At 38.0% G+C, this 17,564-nt stretch overlaps 1 protein-coding gene across 7 annotated transcripts in view; it reads right to left on the bottom strand.

Annotated features, from left to right (window-relative positions):
• Window positions 1-17,564, bottom strand: part of LDB2 (LIM domain binding 2) — a 406,968-nt gene that overhangs the window by 141,194 nt on the left and 248,210 nt on the right. The gene's annotated exons all lie outside the window — the stretch shown is intronic.

The raw sequence follows: 17,564 nt of genomic DNA, 5'->3' as shown, positions 1-17,564 counted from the left end.
CCTATAGAACTTGGGAGTCTGAATTAGATTCTTTACTCACAGTGCCCTACATTCTTAGTTAAGTTTTACTTTCCAACCAAAATGAATGAAAAAAAAATTAAGTGTTTACAATGTACATGGGGTCTTAATTTGGAGGGTTCTTGTATTTTTAGGGCTACATGTAGCCCAAGGGCTACATGTGTCCTAAGGGATACTTGTGCCCTAAGGGCTACATGTGTCCTAAGGGTTATGTGTAAAGATTTTAGGGGGTCTGCAATTTTTTTAAAAAGGATAACTGAAATTCAATATAATTGTTTTCCCTTGTAACTCTATGTATTATATTGTAAGTTTTTAAAAACATTTTTCTGAGAAGGGGGGCATAATCTCCACCAGGCTGCCAAAGGGGTTTATGCCAAAAATGGTTCAGAACTCCTGCTCTAAAGATATGATTCAAAGATGACTCTGAGGTTTTAAATATGAGGGACTGGGAAGACAGAAGAGCCAAGATGGAATAAGGAAGTTTGGGGAAAAGAGGTTTTCAGGAGATGATCAAGTTAGTTTTTAGCATGTTGAGTTTTAGATGGTGGATGGAAATGGCAGCACCTTGAGAGCAGGGACTTATATTTAGCAATTGAAATTTTCTGTCTAAAGAATAGCAAATGTGTAAAGGACATTCTGAGTCTGATATATTCAAATACAACAAAATAGACATTTGTCAATTTATCAATTCTTCCCTTGCTATCCTTTGAAATCAGTCTCATAAAAGCCTAACAGTATGGGGACCTCTAGATCTACCCTAAAATGTCTGGAATTCCTTGAAGTCATCATCTCAAGAGACCTTTTTTTTTTTTTTTTTTTTTGTGGGGCAATTGGGGTTAAGTGACTTGCCCAGGGTCACACAGCAAGTAAGTATGTAAAGTGTCTGAGGCTGCATTTGAACTCAGGTCCTCCTGAATCCAAGGCCGGTGCTCTATCCACTGCGCCACTTAGCTGCCCCTCAAGAGACCATTTTTAAACAAGAGGTCATTGCTATATGGTGTTGTATAGTAGTTTCGTATACATTATTTGATTTGACATCCAAAATCAGATGGGTAGCTAAAATTAAAATCTGTTTCTTTAATAGATAATGGGTTCCATCTTCTCCCTGGGGTTCTTTAAGAAATGCCGATTGGGGGGCAGCTAGGTGGTACAGTGGGTAAAAGCACTGGCCCTGGATTCAGGAGTACCTGAGTTCAAATCCGGCCTCAGACACTTGACACTTACTAGCTGTGTGACCCTGGGCAAGTCACTTAACCCCATTGCCCCACAAAAAAAAAAAAAGAAAGAAAGAAAAAAAAAAGAAATTCCGATTGACTATTTGATAGGCATGCTAAAAAGAGTGCTGAATTAGACAACCTTTATCATCCCTTCCAACCCTGTGATTCAGTGATTATCTCAACTGCCCTGGAAGGCACTCACTGCAAGCATTATTATACCCTTTTTATATGAAAGTGAGGCTCAGAGAGATCTTAGGGTGGTCTCAAGATTTAGAGCTGGAAAAGGTCTTAGAAATTCAGTTCTAAACTTTCTCTTTCTTCCTTCCTTCCTTCCTTCCTTCCTTTTTCTTTCTTTCTTTCTTTTTCCTTCCCTCTCTCCTTCCCTCCCTCCTTCCCTCCTTCCTTCCTTTTCCCTTTTTTCCTTCCTTCCTTCCTTCCTTCCTTCCTTCCTTCCTTCCTTCCTTCCTTCCTTCCTTCCTTCCTTCCTTCCTTCCTTCCTTCCTTCCTTCCTTCCTTCCTTCCTCTCCCTTTCCTTCCCTTTCCTTTCCTCTCCCTTCCCTTCCCTTCCCTTCCCTTCCCTTCCCTTCCCTTCCCTTCCCTTCCCTTCCCTTCCCTTCCCTTCCCTTCCCTTCCCTTCCCTTCCCTTCCCTTCCCTTCCCTTCCCTTCCCTTCCCTTCCCTTCCCTTCCCTTCCCTTCCCTTCCCTTTCCTTTCCCTTTCCTTTCCTTTCCCTTTCCCTTTCCTTTCCTTTCCCTTTCCTTTCCTTTCCTTTCCTCTCTTTTCCTCTCCTTTCTCCTTTCTCCTTTCTCCTTTCTCCTTTCTCCTTTCTCCTTTCTCCTTTCTCCTTTCTCCTTTCTCCTTTCTCCTTTCTCCTTTCTCCTTTCTCCTTTCTCCTTTCAGGCAGGGAAATGAGGGTTAAGTGACTTGCCCAGGATTATTCAGCTAGTAAGTGTCAAGTGTCTGAGGCTGGATTTGAACTCAGGTCCTCCTAAATCCAGGGCTGGTGCTTTATCCACTGTGCCACCTAGATGTCCCCCTCTAGATTTTCTTTTGACCTGTCACTCAAAGAGAAGTACCTCGCTCTAACATCACACAGCTTCTAAATATCAGTGTTAGAACTCCAATATTCCACATTGTTTCTCATATCACATTATACATAAAGAAAATACTTTGGAGTAATGCTTGGAGCAGAGTGGGTGAATTAGAGTAAATTAGGATTCTAATCTTTACTTGGTTTTGCATTTCTTCATGCTAAATAAAATTATACTTAGGGCCTAAGCAAACCCTAGCTGACTCCCCATTAAATGACTAATAGGTAAGAGTAATTTTAAAATTGTCTGGAAGAGAAAAGGGCTCCTAATTTTTTGTTGTTGTTATTCTGGAATGATTTAAAGGCTAAACTACAGCAAATTGTGCTAAATTAGGTCCACAGAAAATTAGCCTTGCCTCAATTTGCCTTTAGTACAAACAATGAAATACAACCCAGAGCTCTCTATGTAAAATAATTAACTAAAAGAATCATTGCTCCCCTGCTTTTTATTCTTGCTCTTTTTTTAAAAAAAGTTTTTATTTTATTTTAATTTTTGCTACTACCCACAAGGATAGCATTGGAATGGGGAAACTGTGTGGTATCAGTGAAAAGGGCACAGGACGCAAGATCTGAAAAGACCTGAGTGTAGGGATGTGCTGGTCAATATTTAACAACTAGCTCTCCAAAAAGCAGGACATTTAACTTTGAATTATTACCACTTTCTCCATAATTTTCTTAAGTTTAGGGAATCAACAAAACAATAAATCAAGCCCAGATTTGTAGCATTTGCCTGTTTCTGAGATGCAAATTCTCACACTAAAAATGTAATAATCTACTTCTATTTGAGGTGACTCTAGCCCACCCTTGCCTAGTACCAACTCTGGATACTCATACTATTTACATGAATTTCAACAAATGTCTTAGCCTCAGTTTCCTCCTCTGTAAAATGGGACCAAATAGGTTTTTACTAGGAAGCTACCAATAAAGGCTTACTGTATTAACTTAGATAATGTAGGTGAAAAAATGCTTCCTAAATCAATGTGATCTGCTTTTAATGACAAATAATGACTAGCAATTATTAAAAACCAAAAAACAACCAGAAAGGAAGCTTCTGGCAAATAATTTTTAACTGCCATACTTAAATTTAGCTACCCCTTCTTTCTTTTTCTAGGCATCAGAATATCACTATATTAATGTGACCTGGAAATAAAAAACCCCAAGAACTATCATTTGGCCCTGTTCGACACAAGAGGAAAAATGACACCTATGTTATCACTGTTTTTCAAATTTAGTTTACAATATTCTTATTGTGCTCATTCTAGGTAGCCACATAAGGATCTTTTTGCCTTAGTCACTCTGAGCTTTATTTTCGTTATGAATTAAGACTGACAGGGTCCTATTTATCTGATACTTGCAAATGATTCTCACTGGGACATATTCCAGCTCTGGTTCATGTTAACTAGCAATCTCTAGATAACAATTCATGTGCAGTTCATGTTGGGGGTGGGGGAAATGATGATTTAAACCAATTTCCATTATAGGCTCTGAGTTAGTTTGACATTCAGAGACCATATCTCCATGGCATAGCCAAGACAAATAAATAAATAAAATACTTTGGCTATTTTCTGACTAAAGAAACTGCCTTATGAGCCAAGATGGGGTATTCTGATAATCGGGGCCATAAGACAGGGTGTAGTGTGTTGTATACCTTAAAGGTACAGATTTCTGTGGGTAGGGGCTACTCCAATTCACCAGATTGTTCATTTCGGGTAAGACAAGATGAGTGTCACACGCTGGTGAGAATTGTGTAAAAGAGGATATAAACAGAAAAGGATGAAACCGAGGTGGATCACAATGTGCTAAGAGTCTTTGAATTTGGAAAGAAGGGCATCACTAGGGATTCTGGGAGCAGGGCAAAGCAAGACAGAAGAGAAGCTGGGAATCTGTGGAGTGGCAGGAACAGACAATGGCCTGTTTCACAGGGGGCTGAAGCAAAGGAACTTAAGATAAGAGAAGGACATTACCCAAGGGAGTAAGATAGGGAGGGAGGCAGTAAAAGCTATGCCATCTAGATCCATGATTTCAGTGGTACAGGGCTTTCCCTATACCACTGTAAACTGCAATGATTTGGTGAAAAAGATAAAAAAGAAAAATTATTTCTAGAGAGTTCATCTGGGTTACACAATAGCTTCTAGGCATATTTTTATGGTTATATGCAAGAAAGAAGAGGCAGTTTTGCATAGTAGAGAGAAGGCTGAACTTCAAGTCAGGAACATCAGGATTCAGATTCCACTACCCCAACACAAGCTATGTGAATCTGGGCAAGTCATTTTATCACTATATGCCTCAGGCAACATCCTAAAACTTACCTTAGCCCCACAGTCAGAGGGCCATATGCTTTAGTGTAGAAAATTTCCATATTCTTACTTCTCCATACTTTAGAAATTACCAATCCTTTACCCATTCATGTGTGAAAGGAAAGGAAAATGAGCTTGGGAAGAAAGGACCTTGAATAATGGGACAGAAAGAAAAGATTTAGAGCAAGACTTTATAGTAGGATCATGACTTGAGAAAGTAGTAGAAAGCTATCAATAGAGAGCTATTTAAGAATGAAAGAGGTAAGATAGTAAAGGAAGAGAGAGAGAGGGAATGTGGAAGGAGGGATCAGGGAAGGGGGAGGTGAGGCTATTGAAGGGAAAAAAGAGCAGCACTAAAGATCCCATTTTTTTTCCTACAAAGAAACTTGTGATGTTTCTAAAACATTTGTATCAACACTCAGGGGAAAAGAATGAATGAATGAACAATGAATGAACTTAAGAAAAAGAAGCAATGACCTGATTATCCAACTATTTAATAAGACATTTTTGACAAGTGTCTCTATAATGTCAAGGTCCACTATACTTAACCATTCCCTTTACTCAATAGTCTACCCCAGTTAATAAGCTGTGACTTCATTTTTTTCTGATTAAAAAAAATTGATATTTTTTATACTATTTTCATTTCTAAGTATATCCTTCTCTTTCCCCTCCCTACAGAGCTTTCCTTTGTAAACAAAGAATAAAAAAAGAAAGGAGGAAAAACAAACAAAACTAGCTAAGATAATAAATAATTATGATCATATATGCTATATGATTATACCAATACCTTTAGTCCCCCCACTTTTTTTGAAGTGAGGAACTAAAGAAGAGGGGGTGAATTTTCTCCTCTCCTCCTCAGTGACAAATTGCATCATTATAATTATATAGCATTCATGGACCCTTCCCCTTGAGTCATCCATTCACTCATTCATTTATTCATTCAACTAGTGTTTATTAAGTGCTTAGCTATGTGTAGAATATTATCCTGGGTTCTGGAGAAGACAAGGTTCCTGTTTTCATGTAATTGAGTGAGCTTTCCCACCTCAGTGCATCCTAGTTTGCAGATTCATAAGAGTTTTCTTCAACTTTTCTCTAAACAATGACCTCCCAGCTTCAGGAATTCACTGAATAATCTTCCAGGACCTTTTTTCTTAATTAGCCAAGAATTTCTAAGGAGCTCAGTTAGTTCAGTGACACCAACCAATCATGACTGATGGGTCTATGTGAGCACATAGACCCATCTTCTACTTTTAAAATCCTCAAGATTTGTCTTATGTCTTCCTAGATAGAAATTCCTTGAGGGAAAGATGATTGATTGCTAACCTGCAGGTTACAACTCCTTGGTTCCTCATATAGAATAATGTAAAAACCCAGGTAAAGCTCTTGATAAACCTTAGACTGCTAGATAATGCTAGCTGTTATTATTTTCATTCTCTTCTTCATCATCATCCATTATTATTACAGAGTTGGCTCTTAGAAAATGAATGGTGATACTGATTCTCATGTCCCCATTTCTCTTTCCATTCTTTCCTTCACTGCCTCCCAATCCAAGTTTATGAAGGTCATTAAATATGAACTTTCTCCAAGAACCAAACTGCTAATTCTAGTAAACCTAAACCTTTTTCTTTCTCAAAATCTCTACTCATCTCTCTCTCCCTGCTTCCTTATATTCTATTCCTGGGAGAGCTTTCTCAGCAGCTGAATGGTTACAATTGTACTCTAATTTTCTCCTTTAAAAAAACTTTCCTGTCAGGGTGACCTAGAGAGATAGAAGAAGTCCACCAGGCTTCTTGTAGGGGAATGTACAGATTAAACCCCTTATTGGGTTTGTGAGCTGAAGGCTGGTGACTCTAACTAGCAAAGACTGTGTTCTTGCTTTATATTTGTTAAAATGTAAATCTTTCATCAGTGCTTCAGTTATTTGTAGCGCTTTCCATTTCAATTAGGCAGTTCTCAGAAGAAGAAAATAAAAGTTGGGGGAAAAGAATAAGGACTCTCAAAGACCTTTCTATTGTGACTAATGTCATTCATTTGTACCTTGAAGTTGCAGGGTTTTCTCAGATAATGTATGCACATCCTAGGTGATATATCAAATCTCTCCTTAAGAACAAGATCTTCATTGAATAGAACTGCCTTTTACTGTTTAAGGACACCCTCCCAATCTACCTATCTTATATATGTATGTATGTATGTATATCATAATGTACAGTAAGAAAGAGAAGGAAAGAGGAAGGAAGGAAAGAAGGAAAAGAAGGAAGGGAGGGGGGAAGGAGTAAAGGAGAGAGAGGGAGAGAGAGAGAGCATTCATTCATTCATCCATTCCTTTATTTATTTATTTATTTGGGTTTTTGTTTGTTTTGCAGGGCAATGAGGGTTAAGTGACTTGCCCAGGGTCACACAGCTACTAAGTGTCAAGTGTCTGAGACTAGATTTGAACTCAGGTCCTCCTGAATCCAGGGCTGGTGCTTTATCCAGTGCGCTGCCTAGCTGCCCCTGAGAGAGAACATTTATTAAACACTGTGTATATACCAAGGTTGGTATATACTAAGGGTTAGAGTTACAAAAACAAAAGTGAAAACAAGACCTTACCCACAAGGAGTTTACATTCTAATAGCTAGAGAAAACACATAAAAGAATAATGGCCATGCAGGGATGTTTTTGGTTGGAAAGTTACAGGAATGATGAATGGTATCACAGAAGAGTAGACCAAGACAGCCTTTCCTGAAGCAATGGGGGAATTTATTTGATTAGGGTTGGGGTGGAGAGGCAGAGTAGTGGAAAGAAGGTACAGGTATCAGCAAAGCAAGAATAAAGATTGATACAACTTGAACCTATACTCAAAGAACCTAGAATTTTGAATAGGGAAACAACATATAAAAAAATAACTATGGTTCAAGTAATAGCATTATAATTGTAACAGAGGAATCTAGGCAAAATGTCATGAGATATTTAAATATAAAGAGATCATTTTTAGCTTGGGGCAGGGGGAGAGGTGATCAGGAAAATCTTTGTGGAGGTGAGATAAGGATGATATTTCAAAAGATGAATATTGTTAAGAGCCAGCACTCTCAGCATGGGAAATGAACATGTGGAAAGGAGTGGAGATGGTATAGAATTTAAAAAAAAAGATAGAAGAGTAGAGTGAGAAATAAGGCTGAAAAGATATATCAAAGAGCTTCAGTGTCAGGATTAGGATTTGCTATTTCACCTGTCAGACGATGAAGAAGCACTAATGATTTTGTTTTGTTTTGTCTTTTGAGTAGAGGACTGGTGTGATTAGAGTAGTACATTAAGAAGGTCTTGCATTCAGTGTGTGAGGGATGAATTGAAAATAGGATAGAAAAGCAGTTGGAAAGCTAGTATAATAACTGTTGAGAAAGATTGGGACAATGTTGGTGGAAATACCTGGAATTTTAAGCCTGGTTAACCGGGAGGATGGTGATTTCATCAACAAATATTGAGAAAATTGAGGAAAGAATATGTTTTGGGGGATAATGAGAAATTCAGCTTTAGACAGGTTGAGTTTAAGATATTAATAACATATCTAGGTAGAATATTCAGCAGACAGTTGTAAATGTGGACCTGGAACTCTGATTGGGGGTGGAGATGAAGATTTGAAAATGTTAAAAATTCTCCAAATCACCAAAAGAGACAATTTATAGAAAGAAGAGGGCCAAGCAGAGACTCAAAGAGGTCCTTCATGCTTAAGGGATGAAAGAAGAATGAGAATATTGAATAGGAGACAGTGAAGGATTAGTCATAGAGGTAAGAGTAGAACCATGATAATGCAGTGCCACAAAGGACAAAAGGGAGAAAAGGGTGTAGCTTCTATGATCAGATACAATAAATAATTTTCATAAAGATTATTCATTCTCCTTTCTATCTACAGATTTCCTGTAAGAGTAAATTGTGAGAAGGATATGGGCAATCAAATACTCAGACTTAGCAAGAAGAGCCTTCAAAAGGGGGGTGATGTCATGAAAAGGTCAGAACACTTAGAGCCAGAAGATCAGGGTTCCATTTCCCATTGGGTGCCATTTACTTGTGTGTAAGTAACTGTTCCAATCATTTGCCCTTATCTACATAATGAGGAATACTTGCAACACCTACCTCAGATGGATATAAGGATAATCAAAAAAGATCTTATGTTAATCGGTATGATAATCCTATTTAGCCATATACATGAACCATTATATCTATCAAAGAATAAGAAAGTAGGAAAAATGTGTTAATGATATTAGGGTTATGTGGAATTTGATACATTCTATCTTTGCTGGGCCAAAAGGCAAGCAGGGTCTCAAAGTCCTTGTTACAAATATCTAGCCACCATTCGCATAATATTGAAGGAAGCAGTACTGGATTGAACATTTTGGTTGTTGGATAAGCCAGTTGTTATTGCCCTGGATCTCTTTAACTCCTTGAGTAATTGCAGATATAGTTATCCTGGATCTGTGTGAACCCAGCCTAGAAACCAGCTCCAAACCACAGGCTCAAATGATACCAGGTCAAGAGAAATACATTTGTGATCGTGGTGGGATCTCAAAAGCCGAAAAGATGACTCACAGTACAACACTCATACTTCTTTATGCCAATGATGACAAATGCATTTGGAAGTACAATTATTAGGACATTTTTGAGTTTGAAAAACAAAACGGAACTAATCAGTTTGGTTACATAATCAAATTTCTTGAACACACACACACATCTATCCATCCATCTTTCTCTACATTTACATATTTGTGTATAAAAATCTCACACGTCTAGAACAAAAGAACATCTGCATGTGAGAGGTAGCTTGAAAGGACTTAGAGATCATGTAACCTAACTTTTTCAATTTACAGATGAGGACTCTAAGCCCTAGAGAAGAGAACTTGTCTGTCCCAGATTCCACAGGTAATAAGTAGCAGGGCTAAGATTGAAATTCAGGCTCCTTGGGCCCTGGACTAGAAATCCCACCTACTTTCTATGCTATCATTCAGTGTATTCAAATGTGATTTGTTGGGGGAAGCTAGGTGGCACAGTGGATAAAGCACTGGCCCTGGATTTAGGAGGATCTGAGTTCAAATTTGGCCTCAGACGCTTTACACTAGACCCTGGGCAAGTCACTTAACCCTCATTGCCCCCCCCCCCATGTGATTTGTTGTCAGGCAATGTAGAGAAGTAAAAAGTACCTGGTCTTGGGGTCAGAAAAGCTGGGTTCTGGTCCTGGCGCTGTTCCTTATAAGCTGTGCAATCTTGGGTAAGCCACTTGACCTTTATGAATGTCGGTCTCATCATCCTTGTTATTTACATCACAGGGTTTGTGGTACAGATCATGTGAAACAATGTATGGAAACTAATTTATGACTATAAATTGTTTTATGAATATGAACTATTATTTTTGTGCATTTTAAAAATTAAAAATAAAATTATCCTCAAAATATCTTGCAAGAATAGTTCACAAGACCTTATGGATTTTAAGAGTTGCTGAGGTGCTTTCACAGTGTGGAAAGGGTATCCAGATCAAGTCTGGAAAAAGTAGTAATTATTCCAAGCTAATTAGACATATTCTTAAGTTTTTCAAAGTAGCCCTTTTTCTCTGAGTCTGTGTATGGGTGTGCATACCTATATGGACAATTCTCATACTTTGGTGGAAGTGGAGAGTGGTTACTGATTATTAAAAAACAACAACAACAAAAGCCTCCGGATCAAGACTGTAGAGCATCAAGTATGTCCTCCCAACAAAGGGTAAAGGGGAATTCTAATCAATTATAGTATTCATCTATTTATAACATGTAGTTAGTCTTGAAATTTTTATTTTTAAAATTCTACTTATTTTATTCTGAACTCAAGAAATAAAACAAGCATTTACATAATACGGGAGAATAGTTTTTAAAAAAAAAAGATTGTACATTGTCAAGATAATGGAATGTGATAGATGAGATTTGGCAGATACTCAGGAGCCCACCTGAGTGGATTACTGGCTGATTTGACTGGATTAGTAGTTGACTAGATTCTAAGCACATCTGGCTGGTACTTGAGAGTACTTAAGAAAGCATGGTTCGGGGCAGCTAGATAGCACAGTGGTAAAGCACCGGCCCTGGATTCAGGAGTACCTGAGTTCAAATCTGGCCTCAGACACTTGACACTTACTAGCTGTGTGACCCTGGGCAAGTCACTTAACCCTCATTGCCCTACAAAAAACAAAAACAAAACAAGAAAGCATGGTTCTCAGAATCTAAAAAAACTTTGAACTTCCGGCCCAATCATCCAACCAGCTTGAAGAACCTTCCCATTCTGGGAGGGGACAGGAAGGAGGAAAGGGGAGCCTATGTGAAGGGCGCTGTCCTTTTGGTTCCTGACTTGGTGGTGACAGCAGGGAAAGACAGAGAGGAGCTGAGGAAAGATAGGATTGCGAGGTTGTAAGAATTCTGTTCTCAATCTTTCTCTTTCTATATTTCAATAAACCCTTAAAAATCTAAACTCATTTTATCGGTGATTTTAGTCAGTTTCCCCCAAAACTGGGGGAACAGATTAGAACCCACATTTAGAATTTTAAATTACACAACATGAAACTTCAATTTTATTATGTAGAAATTGCTATTCTTTTAAAATATATGATGAAGTTATCACATAACTTTCTTTTTCTTTTTCCTTTTTTTTTTTTCTTCTCTCTACCTGCTTTGGAGATGGCTACCACTAGATGTACTCACAAGACATATGCATGCATGTACATACATGCACACATGCATGCAAACACAAACATATTTATGCAAAAAAACATTCTTGAAATTTTTAAAAGAGGGAACTTTTTGAAGAAGGCTTTTTAAGTTCAAGGGGGAAATAGCTACCTAAATGTCCTTCCTAATTCTTTTCCCAGCATTTTACAAACAACAAATAAATGTTTGCTCGTGTATCTTCCTGAACACCTGGTTTTACCAAATGTTTTGTTGACATGTCAGGGTCTCAGTTGGTTTCCTCCAATCCCACAGTTTAAAGGGCTTTGGGGTTCAAAAAGAATTTAAAACATCAATAAAATTATTTCTCAAAAAAAGAGAGAAGAACTTGTCATCAAAGGACCTGAGTTTAGTATCAAATCCAGACTCCATTTTTCATTACCTGTGTAAACTTTATCAAGATATACCCCCTCCTTAGGCCCTAGGAACTTAGGTCCCAGCTCTAAATCCTCTGCCCTTGGTCCAACTTTCTCATTGGATGGATGATGCAACTGAACCTCTCAGAAACTAAATGACTTACCCAAGGTCATGCAGATAAATAAATGTCAGAACTGGGGTACAAATGGAGGTCTTCAGACTCTGTGGAGCAGTAGGATGAACACTGGGTTTGCAGTCAGAGGACCTGCCACTGGGGACAAATCTTTCTACCTGATTGGAGTCTCAGTTCCTCTATCAGTAAAATCAATCATTGGACTAGATTCCCTCTAGGGTCCCTTTCCGTCCTATGCTCTTCACTTTGCTTTGCCATCACTCAAGGGTTAAAATAATTTTTCTTGAAACTTTCCCCTGTTCCCTCCCATGTGTTTGTAAACTTGCTTCTACTTTGTAGAGAGGCCTGGGAACTGAGTGACCCTGTAGCCAAAATATGTGGAGCAGATGAGTTTCCTACTGCTTGCCTGACTTGCTCATTAATTCTCCCTCAACCTGCACCCTGACCCATTCACTTTGAATCACCACTGCAGATGGACTGATGGTAGAGTGCAAGCCTTGTTGTTTTACAGATAGGGAAACTGAGGCCAAGAGAGAAGAGGGAATTGTACCAAGTCACAGCTAGACAGTGGCAAAGGCAGGCTTACTCTCTAGTTGCCTGATTTTCACACAAGGACTTGTTTGATACTAAACTGAAGCTGTTTCAATTTAAGAAAACTCTCAAAATATTGCTGCTTTGAGCTTGACAGAAATACTTGTCCAACTGGAATGCCATTCAGTATAGCAAAGCAGTCCTATTAAGTTGTCTTATTTTTGCCTAAGAAAATAGGAATAAATACACTGCAGCTTTAAGTAAATTTATGTTTTTATGAAGAAACTGAGGCCCACGGAAGTTAAGTCACTTGCTCATTTGAGGTGAGACAAGAAGTAAGCCTTAAAGACAGAATCTGAACTCTTCTTTGGACTCTAGAGCCAGAGGAGTGCCAATACAGTCAAGTCTTGGGTTCCTCAACTAAGTGTACAAAAAACCCCAGTTTGGGCAGCTTGGTGGTGCAGTGGATAGACCCCTAGGCCTGGAATCAGGGAGACTCCTCTTTGTGAGTTCAAATCTGGTCTCATTTACTAGCTGTGTAACCCTGGGCAAGTCACTTAACCTTGTTTGCCTCAGTTTACTCATCTGTAAAATGAGCTGGAGAAGGAAATGACAAACCACTTTAGTATTTTGACCAAGAAAACTCCCAATGGGGTCATTTGAGAGTTGGACACGACAGAAATGAAGGAACAACAACAAGTATCATGATATGATATCCTAATTACGAATCTTCTCACACAGAATCAAACAGAAACTCAGGGTTAGGAGAGAAGCCATCTGGTTCAAATTATTCCCAAATAGAAATCCCTTCAATGACTTTCCTGAAAGGAGGTTACTCAGTTTTCAGTGCATAGAAAACTCATCATCTCCAAAGGCAGCCCAATTTTCTTCTGAAAGATCAAAAATTTTTTCTTCATTTTGTATTTACTTCCTCATATACATGTTTTCCCATAATAGATTATAAACTCATTGAGGGTAGGGACCATTTCTTTTTTTTCTCTTTTTGCGCCCTGCACCTAGCCCAATGATCCTTAGTAGATGGTGCTGAATTTGTTTGAATTTATGAGTCAAAACTTACCTCTGCAGCTTTCACCCACTACTTCTAGTCTTCTTCTTCACATATTTTTTAAAACCAGATTCCCAGAGGACTTCTTTTAAACAACATTTTAAAAGCTGCTCTATATTTTGAAGTAAAATTTCTTTTAGAGTATTGCATAATTTGGACTACTTACTCATTCAGACATGTCTCTCTCTTTCTCCAAATCTGTGTGACCTAAACCAAGTCTCTTAATTCTCTGGGCTTCTATTTCCTCGGCTTGTAAAATGGCAGGAGGTGTTGAACTAAATGGCCTTTCAATTCTCTTCTAGCTCTAAATATATGATGTCATGATATATGATATAGATAGATACTTTCCCTTTCTCCATCTGTCATTGGTACAGATTAGAACAGTTTATTGGTATAGTTTCAAATTCCTTCCCACCCAACTATTCCCTAGAATGAATAAGAAGAAATAAAAAGATGAATTCTTTTTCCTGTATATTTCTCCTACAGAGGACAGACAATTCAAACAAATAAGAGAGGTGACCAACGGCAAGTGGCAGAGGAAAAGAAACAAAATAATAACAATGATAACAATATGAATTCATATTTTGAGATTTAAAGCAATACTTTCTACCTAAATACTCTATGAAACTAGTTGTGCAAAGTGGACCCACTTTTTTACAGATCAGGAAACTGAGTCTCAGAGAAGTTATTATCCAAGGTCACCCATCTGGTTAATGGCATATCTGTGAATTAAACACGGTTCTAAATTCAGTATTCTTTCCACTATACCATGCTGTATCTTAAAAAACCCACAAAGTGGATAATAAATCCCTAAATAATTGTTCACACACTCTGATAATAAAACACAAAGAGATGGAAACTTCAAGCAAGTGTCCATGATCTCACAATAGCAATTAATCATTTACGGACTCTAAAGCCAGGATTTCAAGCATTCTGCGGTGTCTCTGGTTATTTCCAAAGGCTTTACAAAGTTCTTCTGAAAAGAGAAATGGAATTGACTTCAATATCATCATAAAACCCCATTTTTGAATACAAATGACAGGATCCTCCTTTAAAGTCCCCAAATCTCGTTTGGACAGAAAGATGATAGATAGACCTATAAGACAAATAACAGCATATGTCAGCTATGTGACTGCTACGAACAGTCACTTCTAAAGGAATTCTGAGGAGGAAAAAGGTCATCCTGGGTTGTGAGTAGGTAAGAAGGCTTCAAAGGAGTGATGGTATATGAGCTGGGCCTTGAAGGGCTATGCAAAACTGAGAGAAGTAGGCAGAGTGGACTACCCAGTCACAAACTTTTAGTGCTTGAAGGGACCATCATTTGAAAGGATCCAATTCAACCCATGACTGAACAAGAATTCCCTTCACTACATACCAGTTATATGGTCATCTAGCATTTGTTTAAAGGGAGAACTTACTACTTTCCAAAACATCCCTTTCTACATATAATTTTTTTTGTGAGGCAATTTGGGGTTAAGTGACTTGCCTAGGGTCACACAGCTAATAAGTGTTAAGTGTCTGAGGCTGGATTTGAACTCAGGTTCTCCTGACTCCAGGGCCGGTGCTCTATCCACAGTGCCAGCTAGCTGCCCCTCTACGTATAATTATTAAGAAACTTCCTCTTTTATCCAACTCAAATATGCCTCTTTTCTGTTCTCATTCATTGCTCCTAGTTATGACCTCTGGGGCCAACCATGTTAATCTCGCTTTTAGGTCAAAGCCCTTCAACTACTCAAAGACATCTATCATTCACATCTCCTCCCAAACTCTTTTCTTTTCTAGGCTAAAACATCCCCAATTCCTTCAACAAATCTTCTGACACAAACTCAAGACTCTTCTCACTGTCCTGGTTATTCTTTGTCTGGCTGCTGTCCCACATGGATTGTTAAGAGTATAGTCAGAAGTGGACTAGTTTGGCGGTAGCTGAAGACTCACATAGGAGAACAGTAGGGAATTCAATCTGTAGAGGTAAGGAAGCCAGGTTATAGAGGGCTAAGAATAATAGGCCATTATATACTCTCAACTTGTAACATAGCTTGGTTTTTGAGGGGCAGAACTAATAGGGGAGTATTCATGGGACAAAGGAATTATCAGGTTAACCCTGAAGAAATGGTGTGGTTCCACTCTACAAATTAGGCATAATGACGATGATGACGATGATGACTAGCCTTTATATAGCACCTTAACATTTGTAGAGCAGTACAAATACTATTTTATGCTCACAACAACCTTGGGAGGTAGGTACTAGCTATTATTTTACAAATGAGGAAAATGAAGCACAGAGAGATAATATTACTTGCCCAAGGTCATACAACTAAGGAAGGTCTGAAACCAGATTTGAACTCAAGTCTTCCTAAACACCATCAAGTCCAGTGCTCTAGTGCACTCCCTAAGTGATTACTAGAAAAAGGAGTCTTATATAGATCTACTCAGGGAAAACAACAGTATAAGAAACTGTTTTCTAATCATCCATCTCAGAGAAAAAATTTTTTTAACTTTATGCACTTGTATTAGTGAACATTGCTCATTCATGTCTGTCCCTCCCCATTTCATTTTTCTTGGCTTTTCAAACTGGTGAACCTTCTTCCCAACTAGTACAGGGTAGTAACCCAATAATCCATTATGTGGCAATAACTCATGTTGATTAATGTTTCTGCTACACAGCTTGTTTTCAAGAGACTGTAGCTTAAGCGACACAGTGAGAAATAAGTCTGGGGTAAATACTATTAAATTCTTTTTACTTTGATATCATGGCTTAATTCAGCTTCTCTCAAGAGTATGAAGTAAATATATAATGCACCTACCACTATGGGTTATTTTAATGCAAAAATGACTATTAGATTTTTAATAGTTTTCTGTGACTTGACTCATTTTTCCAATCCTTATAGTTTTTTGAACACTTCCATCATAGGAACACTTACATTTATATTTATAAGTAAATTCAAAGTGCATATATATCCTACATGATTAATTCACACATGATGGGGCTCTGAAGTCGAATGTTCTGACTAAGTACAAAGAGGGGCAAAGTTTAAAAAATGGTAGCTGGAAAAAATAAATTGAAGTAAAAAGCAAAATGAAATCCCAGGCAGTCAGTGGTTTTAAAATTTTATAATCTCCTGGAATTAAATGTGTGTGTGAATAACTAAATACATAGAAGCAAAGGAGTTGAGGACTCAGCTTTAAACTTGATGTCTTTATCCTGTTACTGGATACAATTATAGTAGGTATAGTACAGAAAGTTTGGAATTTCTATACTGCTTGGCCTTGATTCCAGGTATACATCTAACTGGATTAATATTGTTATTAATAATAATATGATATCACACAACATTAATAATATCATCAACAATATGACAACAGTATAACATTATTAATATTAATAATAATAATCACTAGCATTTACATAGCACTTTAAGATTTGTAAAGTGCTTTACATAGGTTATCTCATTTAGCCTTGTTAGGTAGGTGTTATCCTTATCCTCATTTTTTCAGATGCAGAAATCAAGGCGGACAATGTTTAAATGACTTCCTTACAGCTAGTGAGTGTCTAAGGCTGTATTTGAACTTGAGTATTCCTGACTCCAAGGACATCACTCTATCCATGCATGGAGCAGCTTAGCTGCCCCGATAGAGAATCACTTCAGAGAATTGTTGAATGCTAAAGATGGAAGGATTCTTAGAGGTCATTCAGGATCAAACTCTACTTAATGAACAAATAGACTCATAGAATCATAGAAATTTTGGAGATGGAAGGAAACTGAAAAAGAATCCTCATTTTATCATACCTGAAAAATGGTCAACCAGTCTTCATTTGAAGACTGCCATTGAGTGTTTCTGATGTTCCTCTTAGCTTTTTCATTAAATGGAAATTCCTGAAAGCAGCAGAACCATGTAGAGATAAGGGGCCATTCTGGGCTTAATAAGATAATTAACAGGAAGTTATACCTGCTTTCTGGATTGTGACTACTAACAATGCAGACAAGGTAGCACAGCATCAGAGGTCAGGGGCTCTTTATAGGAATCATTTAGAAAGCAGAAGGAGAAAGTCACTGCTCTTGTCAGGATGGATGTAACCAAGTCAAACCAGACCAACATTTTCGGGAGTCATAACAAAGTGAATGGCAGAGTGGAGACATG

Source organism: Dromiciops gliroides, chromosome 6 (genome assembly GCF_019393635.1).
Source record: "Dromiciops gliroides isolate mDroGli1 chromosome 6, mDroGli1.pri, whole genome shotgun sequence".
NCBI classification, from domain to species: domain Eukaryota; kingdom Metazoa; phylum Chordata; class Mammalia; order Microbiotheria; family Microbiotheriidae; genus Dromiciops; species Dromiciops gliroides.
Note: the sequence above shows the minus strand (reverse complement) of the source record. Positions and strands in the feature narration are given on the sequence as shown.